This window comes from Triticum aestivum, chromosome 4B (genome assembly GCF_018294505.1).
Source record: "Triticum aestivum cultivar Chinese Spring chromosome 4B, IWGSC CS RefSeq v2.1, whole genome shotgun sequence".
Lineage (NCBI taxonomy): Eukaryota > Viridiplantae > Streptophyta > Magnoliopsida > Poales > Poaceae > Triticum > Triticum aestivum.
The window spans coordinates 180461345-180481779 of NC_057804.1; positions in this window are offsets into that span (position 1 = coordinate 180461345).

The window sequence follows — 20435 nt, forward strand, 5'->3', positions numbered from 1 at the left end:
GTAGTGGGATAATTATTTCCTAAAGTTGACACTCTTCCAAACCCACTTTTAATATTATCGCAAACATATTCATCATGAGGCTTAAATAATTTTTCAAGATCATATGAAGAATCACCCCAATCATGATCATTGCAATAAGTAGTAGACATATCAAAATTAGCATCCCCAAGCTTAGGGTTTTGCATATTATTAGCATAATTGACATTAACAGAATTTATAATAACATCATTTCAGTCATGCTTTTCATTCAAGGAGCTATCATGAATCACTTCATAATTTTCTTCTTTGAACACTTCAGCACAATTTTCAGATTCACGAATTTCAAGCAAAACTTCATAAAGATAATCTACTGCACTCAACTCACTAGCAATTGGTTCATCATAATTGGATCTTAAAAAGATTAGCAAGTGGATGAGGATCCATAAACTTTTTGCTTTCTGCTTTTCAATAAATACACAATTATTCCAAGCGAACGAGCAAACAAACCAAGTAAGACATAAAACGAAAAGGTAAACGGAAAGAAGGCAAATAAAAAGGCAAATATTTTTGTATTTTTCTTAAAATCATTTTAGAAGTGGGGGAGAGGAAAACGAGAGTAAAATGGTGAATAATGTAATGCAAGAGATGAGAGTTTATGGTGGGTACTTGGTAGGCTTGATGTGGACCTCGCCGGCAACGGTGCTAGAAATTTTTCCTGCTACTTCTTGAGCTTGCATTGGTTTTTCCCTTGAAGAGGAAAGGGTGATGCGGCAAAGTAGAGATAAGTATTTCCCTTAGTTAGAGAACCAAGGTATCAATCCAGTAGAACGTACAAGTAAGTCCCCAATATATGCACCTCCACAAACAATCAAACACTTACACCCAACGCGATAAAGGGGTTGTCAATCACTTCACGGTCAATTGCAAAGGTGAGATCTGATAGAGATAGGTAAAACTAAAAGGTAACTAAATATTTTTGGGGGTTTTGGTTTATAGATCTGAAAATAAAAGATTGCAAAATAGTAGATCAGAAAGCAAGTATGATGGAAAATAGACCCGGGGGCCATAGGTTTCACTAGAGGCTTCTCTCATGAAGGCAAATAATACGATGGGTGAACAAATTACTGTCGAGCAATTGATAGAAAAGTGCAAAGTTATGATGATATTCAAGGCAATGATTATGCATATAGGCATCACGTCCGTGTCAAGTAGACCGACTCCTGCCTGCATCTACTACTATTACTCCACACATCGACCATTATCCAGCATGCATCTAGAGTATTAAGTTCATAAAGAACGGAGTAACACCTTAAGTGAGATGGCATGATGTAGAGGGATAAACTCAAGCAATATGATGAAAACCCCATCTTTTATTCCTTGATGGCAATAATACAATACATTCCTTGCTACCCCTACTTTGTCACTGGGTGAGGACACCGCAAGATTGAACCCAAAACTAAGCACCTCTCCCATTGCAAGAAATACCAATCTAGTTGGCCAAACCAAACTGATAATTCAAAGAGAAATACAAAGATATGAAATCATGCATATAAGAATTCAGAGAAGATTCAAATAATATTCATATATAATCTTATCATAAATCCACAATTTATTGGATCTTGACAAACACACCGCAAAAGAAGATTACATCAGATAGATCTCCAAGAACATCGAGGAGAACATGGTATTGCGAATCAAAGAGAGAGAAGAAGCCATCTAGCTACTAGCTATGGACCCGTAGGTCTGAGGTAAACTACTCATGCTTCATCGAAAGGGCAATAGGGTTGATGTAGAAGCCTTCCGTGATCGAATCCCCCTCCGGTAGAGTACCGGAAAAGGCCTCCAGATGGGATATCACAAGGTCAGAGACCTGCGGTGGTGGAAAAGTATTTCCGTGGCTTCTTCTGAGGGTTTTGGAATATATGTGAATTTATAGGCCAAGGAAAGAGGTCAGGAGGTCTCCGAGGGGGGCAGAAGCCTTAGGGGCGCCCCCCTGGGGCACGCCCCCTGTCTTGTCATCTCCTCAAGGGTCTTATGACTTGGACTCCCAGTCTCGTAGGTGTCTTCTGGTCCAAGAAAAATCATTGTGAAAGTTTTATTCCATTTGGACTCTGTTTGATATTCCTTTTCTACGAAACTCAAAAACAAGGAAAAAAATAGAAACTAGCACTGGGCTCTAGGTTAATAAGTTAGTCCCAAAAATAATATAAAATAGCATATTGATGCATATAAGACATCCAAAACAGATAATATAATAGCATGGAACAATAAAATATTATAGATACATTGGAGACGTATCAGTCAGCAGCGTCACCGGCGGCGAGGCCGAGTGACGGTGATGGCCATTATCGGTGTCAAAACCAGCAGATCTCGGGTAGAGTGGCCCAAGTTGTATGTCTGAGGACCGAAGGTAACTACGAACAAAGGACATAGTGTTTACCCAGCTTCGGGCCCTCTTAATGGAGGTAAAACCCTACTCCTGCTTGATTATATTCGAGGGTATAGAGGTTACAAGAGTTGATCTACCACGAGATCGAGTTGGCTAACCCTCGATTGGCTAGCCTAGCAATGTTGTCATCCTGCCTCCGATCTATGCTCCGGTTTATATAGACATGGGAGGGGCTTAGGGTTGTACAAAGTCAGTTTTACAGAAAGGAATAATATATCCGGATACCTATACTTGCCATCCACACATAAGAGAGTCCCCACCGACATGAGAGGTGATCTTCTGTCTTGTATCTTGACGGCCCATCAGTTTGGCCCACATCCAATAGACTGGACGTCTGAGGACCCCCTAGTCCAGGACTCCCACAGTAGCCCTTGAACCAGTCTTTAATTATGATATATTCAGCGTTCAGATTGTCTTCGACATTGCAAGGCGGGTTCCTTAAAGAATACACATCGGCTTTCCTTTGTTAAAGAATTGTATCCGGTTTTTCATAATGAACACAACCCTTAGCCACGAAGGCAGGATATATACAAAAAACAAGAACAGTGTCTTTTACTAACAACTTTTTCGGCGAAGCGTCAGACTTGACCCTTCGACATTTTGAACCGCTTTCCCACCCCGCGGTCTATGTTTCGAGGCCACGCCTCATTGGCACGTCCTGTCAAAATAGAGATCGTGCCCACTTAATACGGGATTGCTCATTAATAATATTTGGGTAATCCAACTGTTTGCGGCACACGCTTTCATTGGGAATAGGAGAGATTGAAGGCACGAGTGGGGGGCAGTTTGCATTGTTACTGCCTATAAGAGGGCAACGGATCTTGACTTTCTCCCCCACGCCTTCACATCTCCTCAGCCTTCTAATCTCCCAAGCTCTCTGCGCCCACAAAGTTTCAGTCTTTCTCACCACCACCACCACCACCTCCTCCGACCATGGCCGGATCTGGTTCCAAAGGCAAATGGGAGGCCTCCTCCCTCACGGAGAAGGAGATAAAAAAATCTCCGGAGTACGAGATACCTCACTGCCAACATTGCGCATAGGCTTCCCCATGAAGGTCAAGCCATTCCCACTCCGGAGCCAGGCGAACGGGTCGTCTTCGTTCCCCACTTCCTTAGAGGGTTAGGTTTTCCACTTTCCGTGGACTCATGTATTACTACGCGCTAGATTTCCATGATCTATCCCCGAACTCTTTCCTCCACATCTCGGCATTCATCATCATGTGTGAGGCTCTCCTCCGTGTCCACCCACACTTCAGCCTATGTATCAAGGTCTTCAATGTGATGCCGAAGGAGGTCGACGGGCAGCACACGGACTGTGGCAGAGCTATGATCAGCAAGTTGCCAAACACCACATGGCCCAAGGGGGCCTTCATGGAGACCGTGAAGATTTGGCAACAGGAGTGGTTTTATATTACTGAGTCGCGTCGTACTAAGTGAGCAGCGATTCCGGAGTTCAGATCCAGACCCCCATGAGGCTCGTCTCCTGGAATGCGATGGGACACGACTGGGGGTCCCAGACAGAGGTGCAGGCACTGCAAATGCGCATCACCAATGTGCTGGGGAAGAACGTTGGTCTAACCAACATGGTTCAAATTATGCTCTTCCGCCGCATCCTCCCCTGCCAGCGCCGGGCTGCTCCCATGTGGGAGTTCATGCCGGAGGAGCCGTGGACTCTGCAACACTTCTCAGCACTACACACGAGGGAATGTGGAAGCTGCTCTTCAAGGCGCAGAAGAGCTAGCCCATGGAGACCGAAGATGTCGGCCTTAACGCGTGAATCCGGCATCTCCGGTAAGTACTTAACTTTCCAAAGACATATCCAGTTTATATACGCGGTTGATGCAAAACTCATTAGTTCATCCTTTACAGGGCTGGACCAAGAAGTCGGAGCGGATTAAGAGTCCGGCTTCATTGCCGAAGACCCAGTCACTCCTCAGCTGGAGGAGATGCTGGTCCCGGCGCCTTATAAGGCGCCGGAGAAGAAGACCAAGAAGAAAGGCAAGGGGTCCAAGGATGGGCCCCGCTGCAAAGGCCCTCATGAAGCAGCGTCCGGAGAGATCGAAGCCGTCTCCTCCCATGAGGAAGACAAGGATGAAGAGGAGGAGGAGGAAGTGGAGAGCGACTCCCCCTCAAGACGAGGAGGGGAAAAAGGACAACCTCCAAGAACCTGGAGGGGGAGACGCTGAAGAAAGGGTGGGTGGTCCTCTCGGATAGTTTGGACTCAGAGTCCTAACACAGCCCGAAGAGGGTCCAAAGGGAGAAGCCTCTGGCCAAAACGTAAGTATCAAAAACTTACCCGTTCAATTATTACTTAACCCTCCTCTTTCATATCGAGTCTTTCTCTACTTTTCAACCCTCCGCGCGAGATCCCGATTCCCTCCACTTTGGAAGGGAACTCTCTAGCCCCTGGAGAGGCGAAGAGTGACGGGCCATCTCGGGCCTTCTCCCCCCCTGCCATGGAGGACACCGAGGTGTCATCCCAAAGGCCATCTCCTAGCTGGGGAGGAGCGGCCGAGACCGTCCAGAAAGCACCCGAAGACAACACCTCGAATGCTGTAGAGCGGGGCACAACGACCCCCATGACTACTGAGGGAGAGGGCTTCAACAGTCCGGGCCTCTGCCGAACACCGCCCCGGAGTCCAGTACGGCTCCGGGTTTGGACCAACACCCCCCCCCCCGTTGAAAGAGGGGGGAGCAGGAGCTCTGTCGGTGGCCTCTGTCAATTCGGAGGCCACTAACACTCTGCAGGAAGCACTGCTACACACTTCCATTGTCGAGCAACACCGTGCTACGTCTTGAGCTTGCATTAGTTTTCCTTGAAGAGGACATGGTGATGCTGCAATAGTAGTGTAAGTATTTCCCTCAGTTTTTGAGAACCAAGGAATCAATCTAGTAGGAGGCTCTTCAAAAGTCCCACGCACCTACACAAACAAACAAAGAACTCGCAACCAACGCAATAAAGGGGTTGTCAATCCCTTCACGGCCACTTGCGAAAGTGAGATCTAATAAAGATAGTAAGATAAGATAAATATATTTTTGGTATTTTATAATATAGATGCAAAAAGTAGAGATGCAAATAAAAGTAGATTGGAAGCAAATATGATAAGAGATAGACCCGGGGGCCATAGGTTTCACTAGTGGCTTCTCTCAAGATAGCATAAGTATTACGGTGGGTGAAGAAATTACTGTCAAGCAATTGATAGAAAAGCGAATAATTATGAGATTATCTAGGCATGATCATGTATATAGGCATCACGTCCGTAACAAGTAGACCGACTCATGCCTGCATCTACTACTATTACTCCACACATCGACCGACTCCTGCCTACATCTAGGGTATTAAGTTCATAAGAACAGAGTAACGCATTTAGCAAGATGACATGATGTAGAGGGATAAACTCAAGCAATATGATATAAACCCCATCTTGTTATCCTCGATGGCAACAATACAATACGTGCCTTGCAACCCTTTCTGTCACTGGGTAAGGACACCGCAAGATTGAACCCAAAGCTAAGCACTTCTCCATGGCAAGAAAGATCAATCTAGTAGGCCAAACCAAACTGATAATTCGAAGAGACTTGCAAAGATAACTCAATCATACATAAAAGAATTCAGAGAAGATTCAAATATTGTTCATAGATAAACTTGATCATAAACCCATAATTCATCGGATCTTGACAAACACACCGCAAAAAGAGTTTACATTGAGTAGATCTCCACAAGAGAGGGTGAGAACATTGTATTGAGATCCAAAAAGAGAGAAGAAGCCAACTAGCTAATAACTATGGACTCATAGGTCTGTGGTAAACTACTCACAACTCATCGGAGGGGCAAGGATGTTGATGTAGAAGCCCTCCATGGTCAATTCCCCCTCCGGCAGAGTGCCGGCAAAGGCTCCAAGATGAGATCTCACGGATACAGAAGGTTACGATGGTGGAAATTGTGTTTCGTCCGCTCTCTGGATGTTTTCGGGGTACGTAGGCTTATATAGGAGGAAGAAGTATGTCGGTGGATGCCCGAGGGGCCCACAAGACAAGGGGGCACGCCCTATAGGGGGGCGCGCCCTCCTATCTTGTGGAAGCTTCGGCTGCTTCTTGACTTGCACTCCAAATCCTCTGGATCACGTTCGTTCCAAAAATCACACTCCCGAAGGTTTCATTCCGTTTGGACTCCGTTTGATATTCCTTTTCTTCGAAATACTGAAATAGGCAAAAAAACAGCAATACGGGCTGGGCCTCCGGTTAGTAGGTTAGTCCCAAAAATGATATAAATGTGTAAAATAAAGCCCATAAACATCCAAAAGGGGTAATATAATAGCATGGAACAATCATAAATTATAGATATGTTGGAGACGTATCAAGCATCCCCAAGCTTAATTCATGCTCGTCGTCGAGTAGGTAAATGATAAAAAGAGAATTTTTCGTGTGGAATGCTACCTAGCATAATTCTTAATGTAATTTTCTTTATTGTGGCATGAATGTTCAGATCCAAATGATTCAAAATAAAAGTTCATATTGATAAAAGAAATAGTAACACTTCAAGCATACTAATCAAAGTAATCATGTCTTCTCAAAATAACATGGCAAAGGAAAGTTCATCCCTACAAAATAATATAGTTAGGCTATGCTTCATTTTCGTCACAACTTCTATACCCCCGATGACAAGCCAAGCAATTGTTTCATACTTAAATAATCTCAAACTTTTTCAACCTTCACGCATTACATGAGCGTGAGCCATGGATATAGCACTATGGGTGGAATAGAATATGATGATGGGGATTGTGTGGAGAAGACAAAAAAGGAGAAAGTCTCACATTGACGAGGATAATCAACGGGCTATGGAGATGCCCACCAATTGATGTCAATATGAGGAGTAGGGATTGCCATGCCACGGATGCACTAGAGCTATAAATGAATGCTCAACAAAAGAAAACTAGTGGGTGTGCATCCAACTTGCTTGCTCACGAAGACCTAGGGCATTTGAGGAAGCCCATCGTAGGAATATACAAGCCAAGTTCTATAATGAAAAATTCCCACTAGTATGAAAAAGACAACTTATGAGACTCACTATATGAAAAACATGGTGCTACTTTGAAGCACAATATATGTGACTCACTACATGAAGAACAAGGTGCTACTTTGAAGCACAAGTGTGGAAAAAGAGATAGTAACATTGCCGTTTTTATTTATTTCTTTTTTTTCTTTTTCTTTTTTTCTCTTTTCTTTTTTCTTTGGGACTTTCCTTTTTTTGGCCTTTTTTTGGCCTTTCTTTTTTTCTTTTTGGGCAATGCTCTAATAATGATGATCATCAAACTTCTATTGATTACAACATATGAATTACAACTCGAAACTAGAACAAGGTATGACTCTATATGAATGCCTCCGGCGGTGTACCGGGATGGTGCAATGAATCAACAGTGACATGTATAAAAATTAATGCATGGAGGCTTTGCCACAAATACGATGTCAGCTACATGATCATGCAATGGCAATATGACAAAAGTAAAGTATGTCATGATGATGATAAATGGAATGGTGGAAACTTGCATGGCAATATATCTCGGAATGGCTATGGAAATGCCATAATAGGTAGGTATGGTGGCTGTTTTGAGGAAGATATAAGGAGGTTGATGTGTGATAGAGCGTATCGTATCACGGGGTTTGGATGCACCGGCGAAGTTTGCACCAAGTCTCAAGGTGAGAAAGGGAAATGCACGGTACCGAAGAGGCTAGCAATGGTGGAAAGCTAAAAGTGCGTATAATCCATGGACTCAACATTAGTCAAAACAACTCATATACTTATTGCAAAAATTTAGAAGTCATCAAAAATCATGTACTACGCGCATGCTCCTAGGGGGATAGATTGGTAGGAAAAGACCATCCTCGTCCCCGACCGCCACTCATAAGGATGCACAAGCCAGGTACACTTCATGTTTCAAATTTGTTACAAAACTTTCACCATATGTGCATGCTACGGGACTTGCGAACTTCAACACACGCATTCTTTAAATTCATAATCACCCAACTAGCATGACTTTAATATCACTACCTGATACGTCCATTTTGCATCATGCTTTTATGACAATATTTATTGCATTATGGGTTGTTATTTCACGTTATGTCACAATACTTATGGCTATTCTATCTTATTTTACAAGGTTTACATGAAGAGGGAGAATGCCAGCAGCTGGAATTCTGGGCTGGAAAAGGAGCAAATATTGGAGGCCTATTCTGTGCAACTCCAAAAGTCCTGAAATTCCACGGAATATCTTAAAATAAATAAAGAAAAGTCATCGCCAAAGATGAAGGCCAGTGGGCCCACACCCTGCTCATGAGGGTGCCCCCCCCCGTGGGCGCCCCCCCTACCTCGTGGGCCCCCTGGTGGCTCTCCGACGCCCATCTTCTCCTATATGAAGTCTTTCGATGAGAAAAAAATAAAAAGGCAACCTTTCGGGACAAGACTCCACCGCCACGAGGCGGAACCTTGGCGGGACCAATCTAGGGCTCCGGCAGAGCTGTTCTGCCTGGGACACTTCCCTCCGGGAGGGGGAAATCATCACCATCGTCATCACCAACGCTCCTCTCATCGGGAGAGGGCAATCTCCATCAACATCTTCACCAGCACCATCTCATCTCCAAACCCTAGTTCATCTCTTGTATCCAATTCTTGTCTCCAAGTACGGGATTGGTGCTAGTAGGTTGCTAGTAGTGTTGATTACTCCTTGTAGTTGATGCTAGTTGGTTTATTTAGTGGAAGATCATATGTTCAGATCATTTATGCACATTATTATCCCTCTGATTATGAACATGAATATGCTTTGTGAGTAATTTCGTTTGTTCCTGAGGACAAGGGAGAAGTCTTGCTATTAGTAGTCATGTGAATTTACTATTCGTTCGATATTTTGATAAGATGTATGTTGTCTAACCTCTAGTGGTGTTATGTGAACGTTGACTACATAACACTTCACCATTATTTGGGCCTAGGGGAAGGCATTGAGAAGTAATAAGTAGATGATGGGTTGCTAGAGTGACAGAAGCTTAAACCCTAGTTTATGCGTTGCTTCGTAAGGGGCTGATTTGGATCCATATGTTTCATGCTATGGTTAGGTTTACCTTAATACTTTTGTTGTAGTTGCGGATGCTTGCAATAGAGGTTAATCATAAGTGGGATGCTTGTTCAAGTAAGAACAGCACCCAAGCACCAGTCCACCCACATATCAAATTACCAAAGTACCGAACGCGAATCATATGAGCATGATGAAAACTAGCTTGACGATATTCCCATGTCTCCTTGGGAGCGCTTTTCCTATTATAAGAGTTTGTCCAGGCTTGTCCTTTGCTACAAAAAGGATTGGGCCACCTTTCTGCACTTTATTTACTTTTTTTACTTGTTGCTCGTTACAATTTATCTTATCACAAAACTATATGTTACCACTTATTTCAGTACTTGCAGAGAATACCTTGCTGAAAACCGCTTATCATTTCCTTCTGCTCCTCGTTGGGTTCGACACTCTTACTTATCGAAAGGACTATGATAGGTCCCCTATACTTGTGGGTCATCAAGACTCTTTTCTGGCGGCGTTGCCGGGGAGTGAAGCGCCTTTGGTAGGTGGAATTTGGTAAGGAAAAATTTATTTAGTGTGCTGAAATTTTCTGTCACTTGTTACTATGGAAAGTAATTGTCTGAGGGGCTTGTTCGGGGTATCTTCACCCCGTCCAGTAGAGCAAAGAGTTGCTCCTCAACCTACTGAACCTATTGAAAATGAAACTCCTTTTGAGATTCCTTCGGGTATGATGGAAAAACTGCTAGCTAACACTTTTACAGGAGATGGAACAAAGCATCCTGATGAACATCTACACTATGCGGATGATGTTTGTGGACTATTTAAGCTTGCAGGTATACCCGATGATGTTGTTAAGAAGAAGGCTTTCCCTTTATCTTTGAAGGGAGATGCATTGACATGGTATAGGCTATGTGATGATATGAGATCATGGAACTATAAAAGATTGAAATTGGAATTTCATCAAAAGTATTACCCTATGCATCTTGTTCATCGTGATCGCAATTATATATATAATTTTTGGCCTCGCGAAGGAGAAATCATCGCTCAAGCTTGGGGGAGGCTTAAATCAATGTTATATTCATGCCCCAATCATGAGCTCGCAAGAGAAGTGATTATGCAAAGTTTTTATGCTCGGCTTTCTGGTAACAATCGCACCATGCTCGATACTTCTTGTGCTAGCTCTTTTATGATGAAGACTATTGAATTTAGATGGAATTTACTGGATAGAATTAAATGCAACTCTGAAGATTGGGACCTCGACAAAGGTAAGGAGTCAGGTATGACACCTAAGTTTGATTGTGTTAAATCTTTTATGGATACCGATATTTTTCGTAAGTTTAGCACTAAATATGGACTTGACTCTGAGATAGTAGCCTGTTTCTGTGAATCTTTTGCTACTTATGTTGATCTCCCCAAGGAGAAGTGGTTTAAATATCATCCTCCCATAGAAGTAAAAGTAGCTGCACCTATTAAAGTTGAAGAAAAGATTGTCACTTATAATGATCCTATTGTTCGCACTTCTTATGTTGAGAAACCACCTTTCCCTGTTAGAATGAAGGATCATGCTAAAGCTTCAACTGTTGTTCGTAAAAGCAATATTAGAACTTATACCCCTCCTGAGCAAGTCAAGGTAGAACCCAATATTGCTATTGTTAAAGATCTCTTGTCTGATAATATTGATGGGCATGTTATTCAATTTTGCGGTGAAACTGCTAGAATTGCTAAACCCTATGCTAGAGATAAACATAGACCTGTGGTAGGCGTGCCTTTTATTTCTGTTAAAATAGGAGATCATTGTTATCATGGCTTATGTGATATGGGTGCTAGTGCTAGTGTTATACCCATTGAGTTATACAAAGAAATTATGCATGAAATTGCACCTGCTGAGTTAGAAGATATTGATGTTACAATTAAACTTGCCAATAGAGATACTATATCTGCAGTGGGAATTCTTAGAGATGTTGAAGTCTTGTGTGGAAAAACCAAATATCCCGCTGATTTTCTTGTTCTTGGTTCTCCACAAGATAGCTTTTGTCCCATTATATTTGGTAGACCCTTCTTGAATACTGTTAATGCTAAGATAGATTGCGAAAAGAATGTTGTTACTATTGGCTTGGGTGATATGGTTCATGAGTTTAATTTCTCTAAATTTAGTAAACAACATCGTGAGGAAGAATTGCCTAGTAAGGACGAAATTATTGGTCTTTCTTCTATTGCCGTACCTTGTAGTGATCCTTTAGAACACTATTTGCTAGACCATGAAAATGATATGTTCATGAATGAAAGAAGGGAAATAGCTGCACCATGCCGCTATTGGATATACTCTGGATGATCTTAAGGGCATCAGTCCCACTCTATGTCAACATAAAATAAATTTGGAAGTTGATGCCAAACCAGTTTGTGATCCTCAATGACGTTTGAATCCTAAAATGAAAGAGGTGGTAAGAAAGGAAATACTCAAGCTTCTGGAGGCAGGTATAATTTATCCCGTTGCTGATAGTCAGTGGGTAAGTCCTGTCCATTGTGTCCCTAAGAAGGGAGGTATTATTGTTGTCCCTAATGATAAAGATGAATTGATTCCGCAAAGAATTATCACAGGTTATAGGATGGTAACTGATTTCCGTAAATTAAATAAGGCTACTAAGAAAGATCATTACCCCTTACCTTTTATTGATGAAATGCTAGAAAGATTATGCAAACATACACATTATTGCTTTCTAGATGGTTATTCCGGTTTTTCTCAAATACCTGTGTCGGCTAAAGATCAATCAAAGACTACTTTTACATGCCCTTTTAGTACTTTTGCTTATAGACATATGCCTTTCGTTTTATGTAATGCACCTGCTACCTTTCAAAGATGCATGGTGGCAATATTCTCTGACTTTTGCGAGAAAATTTGTGAGGTTTTCATGGACGACTTTTCCGTCTATGGTTCCTCTTTTGATGATTGCTTGAGCAATCTTGCTCAAGTTTTGCAGAGATGTGAAGAAACTAATCTTGTCTTGAATTGGGAAAAGTGCCACTTTATGGTTAATGAAGGTATTGTCTTGGGGCACAAAGTTTCTGAAAGAGGTATTGAAGTTGATAAAGCCAAGGTTGATGCTATTGAAAAGATGCCATGTCCCAAGGACATCAAAGGTATAAGAAGTTTCCTTGGTCACGCCGGATTTTATAGGAGGTTCATTAAGGACTTCTCAAAAATCTCTCGGCTTCTGACTAATTTATTACAAAAAGATGTACCATTTGTCTTTGATGATGATTATGTAGAAGCATTTGAAATACTTAAGAAAGCATTAGTATTTGCACCTGTTGTTCAGCCACCTGATTGGAATTTACCCTTTGAAATTATGTGTGATGCTAGTGATTATGCTGTAGGTCCTGTTCTAGGGCAAAGAGTTGATAAGGAATTAAATGTTATCCATTATGCTAGTAAGACTCTAGACAATGCTCAAAGAAATTATGCTACTACCGAAAAGGAACTTTTAGCAGTTGTATTTGCTTGTGATAAATTCAGACCCTATATTGTTGATTCTAAAGTAACTATTCACACAGATCATGCTGCTATTAAATATCTTATAGAAAATAAAGATGCAAAACCTAGACTTATTAGATGGGTTCTCCTGCTGCAAGAATTTGATTTACATATTGTTGATAGAAAAGGAGCTGAGAACCCCATTGCAGACAACTTATCTAGGTTAGAGAATGTTCTTGATGACCCACTACCTATTGATGATAGCTTTCCTGATGAACAATTAAATGTCATAAGCACTTCTCGTAGCACTCCATGGTATGCTGATTATGCTAATTATATTGTTGCTAAATTTATACCACCTGGCTTCACATACCAACAAAAGAAAAAGTTTTTCTATGACTTGCGACATTACTTTTGGGATGACCCACATCTTTATAAAGAAGGAGTAGATGGTGTTATTAGACGTTGTGTACCTGAGCATGAACAGGAACAGATCCTACGCAGGTGTCACTCCGAAGCTTATGGAGGACACCACGCTGGAGATAGAACTGCACATAAGGTATTGTAATCCGGTTTTTATTGGCCTACTCTCTTCAAGGATGCCCGTAAGTTTGTTTTGTCTTGCGACGAATGTCAAAGAATTGGTAATATTAGTAGACGTCAAGAAATGCCTATGAATTATTCACTTGTTATTGAACCATTTGATGTTTGGGGATTTGATTATATGGGACCTTTTCCTGCCTCTAATGGATATACTCATATTTTAGTCGTTGTTGATTACGTTACTAAGTGGGTAGAAGCTATTCCAACTAGTAGTGCTGATCATAACACTTCTATTAAAATGCTTAAGGAAGTTATTTTTTCAAGGTTTGGAGTCCCTAGATATTTAATGACTGATGGTGGTTCACACTTTATTCATGGTGCTTTCCGTAAGATGCTTGCTAAATATGACGTTAACCATAGAATTGCATCTCCATATCACCCGCAGTCTAGTGGTCAGGTAGAATTGAGCAATAGAGAGCTCAAATTAATCTTGCAAAAGACTGTCAATAGGTCTATAAAGAATTGGTCCAAGAAACTAAATGATGCATTATGGGCCTATAGAACTGCATACAAAAATCTTATGCGTATGTCTCCGTATAAAATGGTTTATGGAAAAGCATGGCACTTACCTCTCGAACTAGAACATAAGGCATATTGGGCTATTAAAGAGCTCAACTATGATTTCAAACTTGTTGGTGAGAAGAGGTTATTTGATATTAGCTCACTTGATGAATGGAGAACCCAAGCTTATGAAAATGCCAAGTTGTTTAAAGAAAAGGTTAAAAGATGGCATGACAAAAGGATACAAAAGCGTGAGTTTAATGTAGGTGATTATGTATTGCTATACAACTCTCGTTTAAGATTTTTTGCAGGAAAACTTCTCTCTAAATGGGAAGGTCCTTACGTTATCGAGGAGGTCTATCGTTCCGGTGCCATAAAAATCAACAACTTCGAAGGCACACGTCCGAAGGTGGTAAACGGTCAAAGGATCAAACACTATATCTCAGGTAATCCTATAAATGTTGAAACTAATATTATTGAAACCGTAACCCCGGAGGAATATATAAAGGACACTTTCCAGAATGTTCCAGACTCTAAAAAGGAATAGGTATGTGGTACGGTAAGTAAACTGACTCCAAAACAATTTTTAAGGCAATATTTCTCTATTTTGGAATATTTAGAAAAATAGAAAAATAAGTAGCAGTCCGGGGAGGACACGAGGCCTCCACGAGGGTGGAGGGCGCACCCTACCCCCCTGGGCGCGCCCCCCTACCTCGTGAGCACCTCGTGTGCCCTCCGGACTCTATTTCCTTGCATGATACGTATTTTGGTCGGTAAAAATTCATTATATATACTCCCGAAGGTTTTGACTCTCGTATCACGCAAATCTCCTCTGTTTTCGTTTCGAGCTATTTCCGTTGCAGATTTAGAGCACCATGACTTCTCCCTCCTCCAACAATGAAGAAAAGGACGCTTGGCTATTGAAGATAGAGTTGAAAAGAGAGGAACCGGAAGAGATCAACAAGGATGAAAGGATCAAGAAGGCCATGGAGGTGCCAGCTCCGGTGGTGAAAGAAGAAGACATCCCTCAACCTTTACCTAACCTTTTCACTCCAACAGAGATTGAAGCCTTCAAGATGATTGAGTTAGCCCATATACAGAACAAGTATCTCACACAGGAGAATATTTTGTTGAAGGATCATATTGCTGGGCTCAAGGGCATTATCCGCAAGTTGGAGGAGCTTTTACGCTCGATGTGCGATTATCCACCGTCATCATCACCACCTTCATCACCTCCAAGGACATAATCACATGGGTATGGGCACTCCCCCTTGGCAACTGCCAAGCTTGGGGGAGGTGCCCTAGTATCGTATCACCATCACAACTCCTATATTTACCGTTTTTCTTAGTTCGATCCTATTAGTAGTATCTTGATTTAGTAGAATAAAGTCATGGCATGATCTAGTTTTGAGTTTTGCTTTATGATCCTTCTTTGTAATCGAGTCCGTGAGCTATATAAAACAGATTAGTGTTGAGTCAAGGGCTTGAGTATTTTGCCATGATCTTGGGTGATTAGAAGAAAAAGAATAAAAATAATCAAATAGTTCATATTGATCTTAGTGAAAGTAATGACTCCACATAGAAAGAGTATGATGATTAAAAGTTGTTGGGAGTTGGCAAATATAGCTTTGGTCATCGTTGCAATTAATAGGAGGTAATAAGGAAAGAGAGCTTTCACATATAGATATATTATCATTGACATCTTTTATGATTGGGAGCACTCATTAAAATATGACATGCTAAAGAGTTGAGGTTGGACAAGGAAGACAACATAATGAGTTATGTTTTCTTACATCTGAGATAAAGTATGTTGTCATGGATCCTCTATCGTGTTGAGCTTGCCTTTCCCCCTCATGCTAGCCAAATTCTTAGCACCAAGTAGAAATACTACTTGTGCTTCCAAATACCCTTAAACCAGTTTTGCCATGAGAGTCCACCATACCTACCTATGGATTGAGTAAGATCCTTCAAGTAAGTTGTCATCGGTGCAAGCAATAAAAATTGCTCTCTAAATATGCATGACTTATTAGTGCGGAGAAAATAAACTTTGTATGAACTTGTTGTGGATGCAATAAAAGCGACGGACTACATAATAAAGGTCCACATACAAGGGGCAATATAAAGTGACGTTCTTTTGCATTAAGATTTTGTGCATCAACCCTAAACGCGCATGACAACCTCTCCTTCCCTCTGCGAAGGGCCTATCTTTTATTATTATCCTCTACCTTATGCAAGAGTCACGGTGATCTTCACCTTTCCCTTTTTATTTTATCCTTTGGCAAGCTCAGCATGTTGGAAAGAACATGATATATATATATATATATATATATATATATATATATATATATATAATTGGATGTGGGGGAGCATGAATTATTATTGTTGACATTACCCTTGAGGTAAAAAGTTGTGGGGCAAAACTATAAGCCCCTATCTTTCTCTGTGTCTTATTAAAACTCCATAACCACAAGTATTGTGTGAGTGTTAGCAATTATAAAGGACTAAGTGATAGTTGAGTATGTGGACTTGCTATTAAGCTCTGACATAGACTCTTTCCGATGTTATGATAAATTGCAATTGCTTCAATGACTGAGATTATAATTGTTAGTGCTCAATAAGGTTTCTTATTCATACTTTGGCTTTGGGAAAAGATCATCGTTTGAACATGAGTAATCATATGACAAAATCTATTTATGTTGTTGTTATAGAAATAATCATGATACCTTCATGTCCGTATTTTATTTTTATCGACGCCTCTACCTCTAAACATGAGGACATATTTATTGTTATCGGCTTTTCGCTTGAGGACAAGCGAGGTCTAAGATTGGGGGAGTTGATACGTCCATTTTGCATCATGCTTTTATGACAATATTTATTGCATTATGGGCTGTTATTTCACGTTATGTCACAATACTTATGGCTATTCTCTCTTATTTTTCAAGGTTTACGTGAAGAGGGAGAATGCCGGCAGCTGGAATTCTGGGCTGGAAAAGGAGCAAATATTGGAGACCTATTATGTGCAACTCCAAAAGTCCTGAAACTCCACGGAATATCTTAAAATAAATAAAGAAAAAACGTCGCCAAAGATGAAGGCCAGGGGTCCACACCCTGCTCACGAGGGTGGGGGGCGCCCCCCCTAGGCGCGCCCCCCTACCTCGTGGGCCCACTGGTGGCTCTCCGACGCCCATCTTCTCCTATATGAAGTCTTTCGATGTGAAAAAATAAAAAGACAACCTTTCGGGACAAGACTCCGCCGCCACGAGGCGGAACCTTGGCGGAACCAATCTAGGGCTCCGGCAGAGCTATTCTGCCGGGGACACTTCCCTCTGGGAGGGGGAAATCATCACCATCGTCATCACCAACGCTCCTCTCATCGGGAGAGGGCAATCTCCATCAACATCTTCACCAGCACCATCTCATCTCCAAACCCTAGTTCATCTCTTGTATCCAATTCTTGTCTCCAAGTCCGGGATTGGTGCTAGTAGGTTGCTAGTAGTGTTGATTACTCCTTGTAGTTGATGCTAGTTGGTTTATTTGGTGGAAGATTTATGTTCAGATCCTTTATGCACATTATTACCCCTCTGATTATGAACATGAATATGCTTTGTGAGTAATTACGTTTGTTCCTGAGGACAAGGGAGAAGTCTTGCTATTAGTAGTCATGTGAATTTGGTATTTGTTTGATATTTTGATAAGATGTATGTTGTCTAACCTCTAGTGGTGTTATGTGAACGTTGACTACATAACACTTCACCATTATTTGGGCCTAGAGGAAGGCATTGGGAAGTAATAAGTAGATGATGGGTTGCTAGAGTGACAGAAGCTTAAACCCTAGTTTATGCGTTGCTTCATAAGGGGCTGATTTGGATCCATATGTTTCATGATATGGTTAGGTTTACCTTAATACTTTTGTTGTAGTTGCGGATGCTTGCAATAGAGGTTAATCATAAGTGGGATGCTTGTTCAAGTAAGAACAGCACCCAAGCACCGGTCCACCCACATATCAAATTATCAAAGTACCGAACGCGAATCATATGAGCGTGATGAAAACTAGCTTGACGATATTCCCATGTGTCCTCGGGAGCGCTTTTCCTATTATAAGAGTTTGTCCAGGCTTGTCCTTTGCTACAAAAAGGATTGGGCCATCTTGCTGCACTTTATTTACTTTTGTTACTTGTTTCTCATTACAATTTATCTTATCACAAAACTATTTGTTACCACTTATTTCAGTACTTGTAGAGAATACCTTGCTGAAAACCGCTTATCATTTCCTTCTGCTCCTCGTTGGGTTCGACACTCTTACTTATCAAAAGGACTACGATAGATCCCCTATACTTGTGGGTCATCACTACCTCCCTATCTCAAAACAATTATCAAGTATCAAATTGATCATAGCATCCAATTCACTTCATATGATAGTTTTTATTATACCCAACTTGGATGCCTACCATTGTAGGACCAATTTTATAACCAAAGAAAATACCATGCTGTTCTAAAAGACTCTCAAAAAGATATAAGTGAAGCATTAGAGACTAGCAATTTCTAGAAAAATAAATCACCACCGTGCTCTAAAAGATATAAGTGAAGCACTAGAGCAAAAACTATCAGGCTCAAAAGATATAAGTGAAGCACATAGAGTATTCTAGCAAATTCTAATCAAATAGGCTTCTCCCAAAATGTGTGTACAGCAAGGATGATTGTGGTAAACTAAAAATAAAATACTAATATAATACACGACGCTCCAAGCAAAACACATATCATGTGGCGAATAAAAATATAGCTCCAAGTAAAGTTACCAATGAACGAAGATGAAAGAGGGGATGCCTTCCTGGGGCATTCCCAAGCTTAGAATTTTGGCTATTATTGAATATCTTGGGGTGCCTTGGGCATCCCCAAGCTTAGGCTCTTGCCACTCCTTATTCCATAATCCATAAAAGCTTTACCCAAAACTTGAAAACTTCACAACACAAAACTCAATAGGAAATCTTATAAGCTCCGTTAGTGAAAGAAAACAAAACCACCACATAAGGTACTGTAATGAACTCATTCTTTATTTATTTTGGTGTTAAACCTACTGTAATCCAACTTCTCCATGGTTTATAAACTATCTTACTAGCCATAGATGCATTGAAATAAGGAAACAACACACGAGAAAACAGAATCTGTCAAAAACAGAACAGTCTGTAGCAATATGTAACTAACGCAAACTTCTGGAACTCTAACAATCCTACCAAAATAGTAAGTCCTGGAAAATTTGTTTATTGATCAGCAGCAAAAAGAATCAACGCAAAAGCACGTTTTTGTAATTTAACAAAACTAAATTAGTGCGCGCAAAGTTTCTATTTTTCAGCAGAATCAAATCAACTATCATCATAGGTTATCCTATAGGCTCTACTTGGCACAAACACTAATTAAAAGATAAAACACATCTAAACAGAAGGTAGATGCAAGATTTATTAAACAACAGCCAAGAAAAATATTGGGTTGTCTCCCAACAAGTGATTTTCTTTAAAGCCTTTTTAGCTAGGCATTGAGATTTCAATGATGCTCATATGAAAGACAAGAATTGAAGCACAAAGAGAGCATCATAAAACATGTGACAAACACACTTAAATCTAACATACTTCCTATACATAGGCATCTTGTAAGCAAACAAATTATCAAGGCAAGCAAAAACTAGCATATGGAAGGAAGAACAAAGAGATGATAGCAATCTCAACATGACGAGAGGTAATTTAATAAGATAAGAATTTCTACAACCATATTTTCCTCTCTCATAATAATTACATGTAGGATCATAGGCAGATTCAACAAAATAGCTATCACAAAACATATTCTCAACATGATCCACATGCATGCAAAGTTGACACTCTTCCAAGATAGTGGGATTAACATTAACTATAGTCATGACCTTTCCGAACCCACTTTTATCAAAAATATCATAAGATTGAACATACTCCAAATATGTGGGATCTAAAGTTGACATTCTTCCAAACCCACTTTCAATATTATTGCAAACACTATTATCAATCTCATATTCATCATGGGGCTTAAATAATTTTTCAAGGTTATAAGAAGAATCACCCCAATCATGATCACTGAAACAAGTAGTAGACATAGCAAAACTAGCATCCCCAAGCTTAGGGTTTTGCATATTATTAGCACAATTGACATCAAGAGAATTTATAGGAAAATCATTGCAATCATGCTTTTTATTCAAGGAGTTATCATGAATCTGTTCATAAATTTCTTCATCATAATTTTCAGATTCACAAATTTTGAGCAAAGCTTCATAAAGATCATCTAGTCCACAAAACTCACTAGCAATTGGTTCATCATAATTGGATCTCTTAAAAAGATTAGCAAG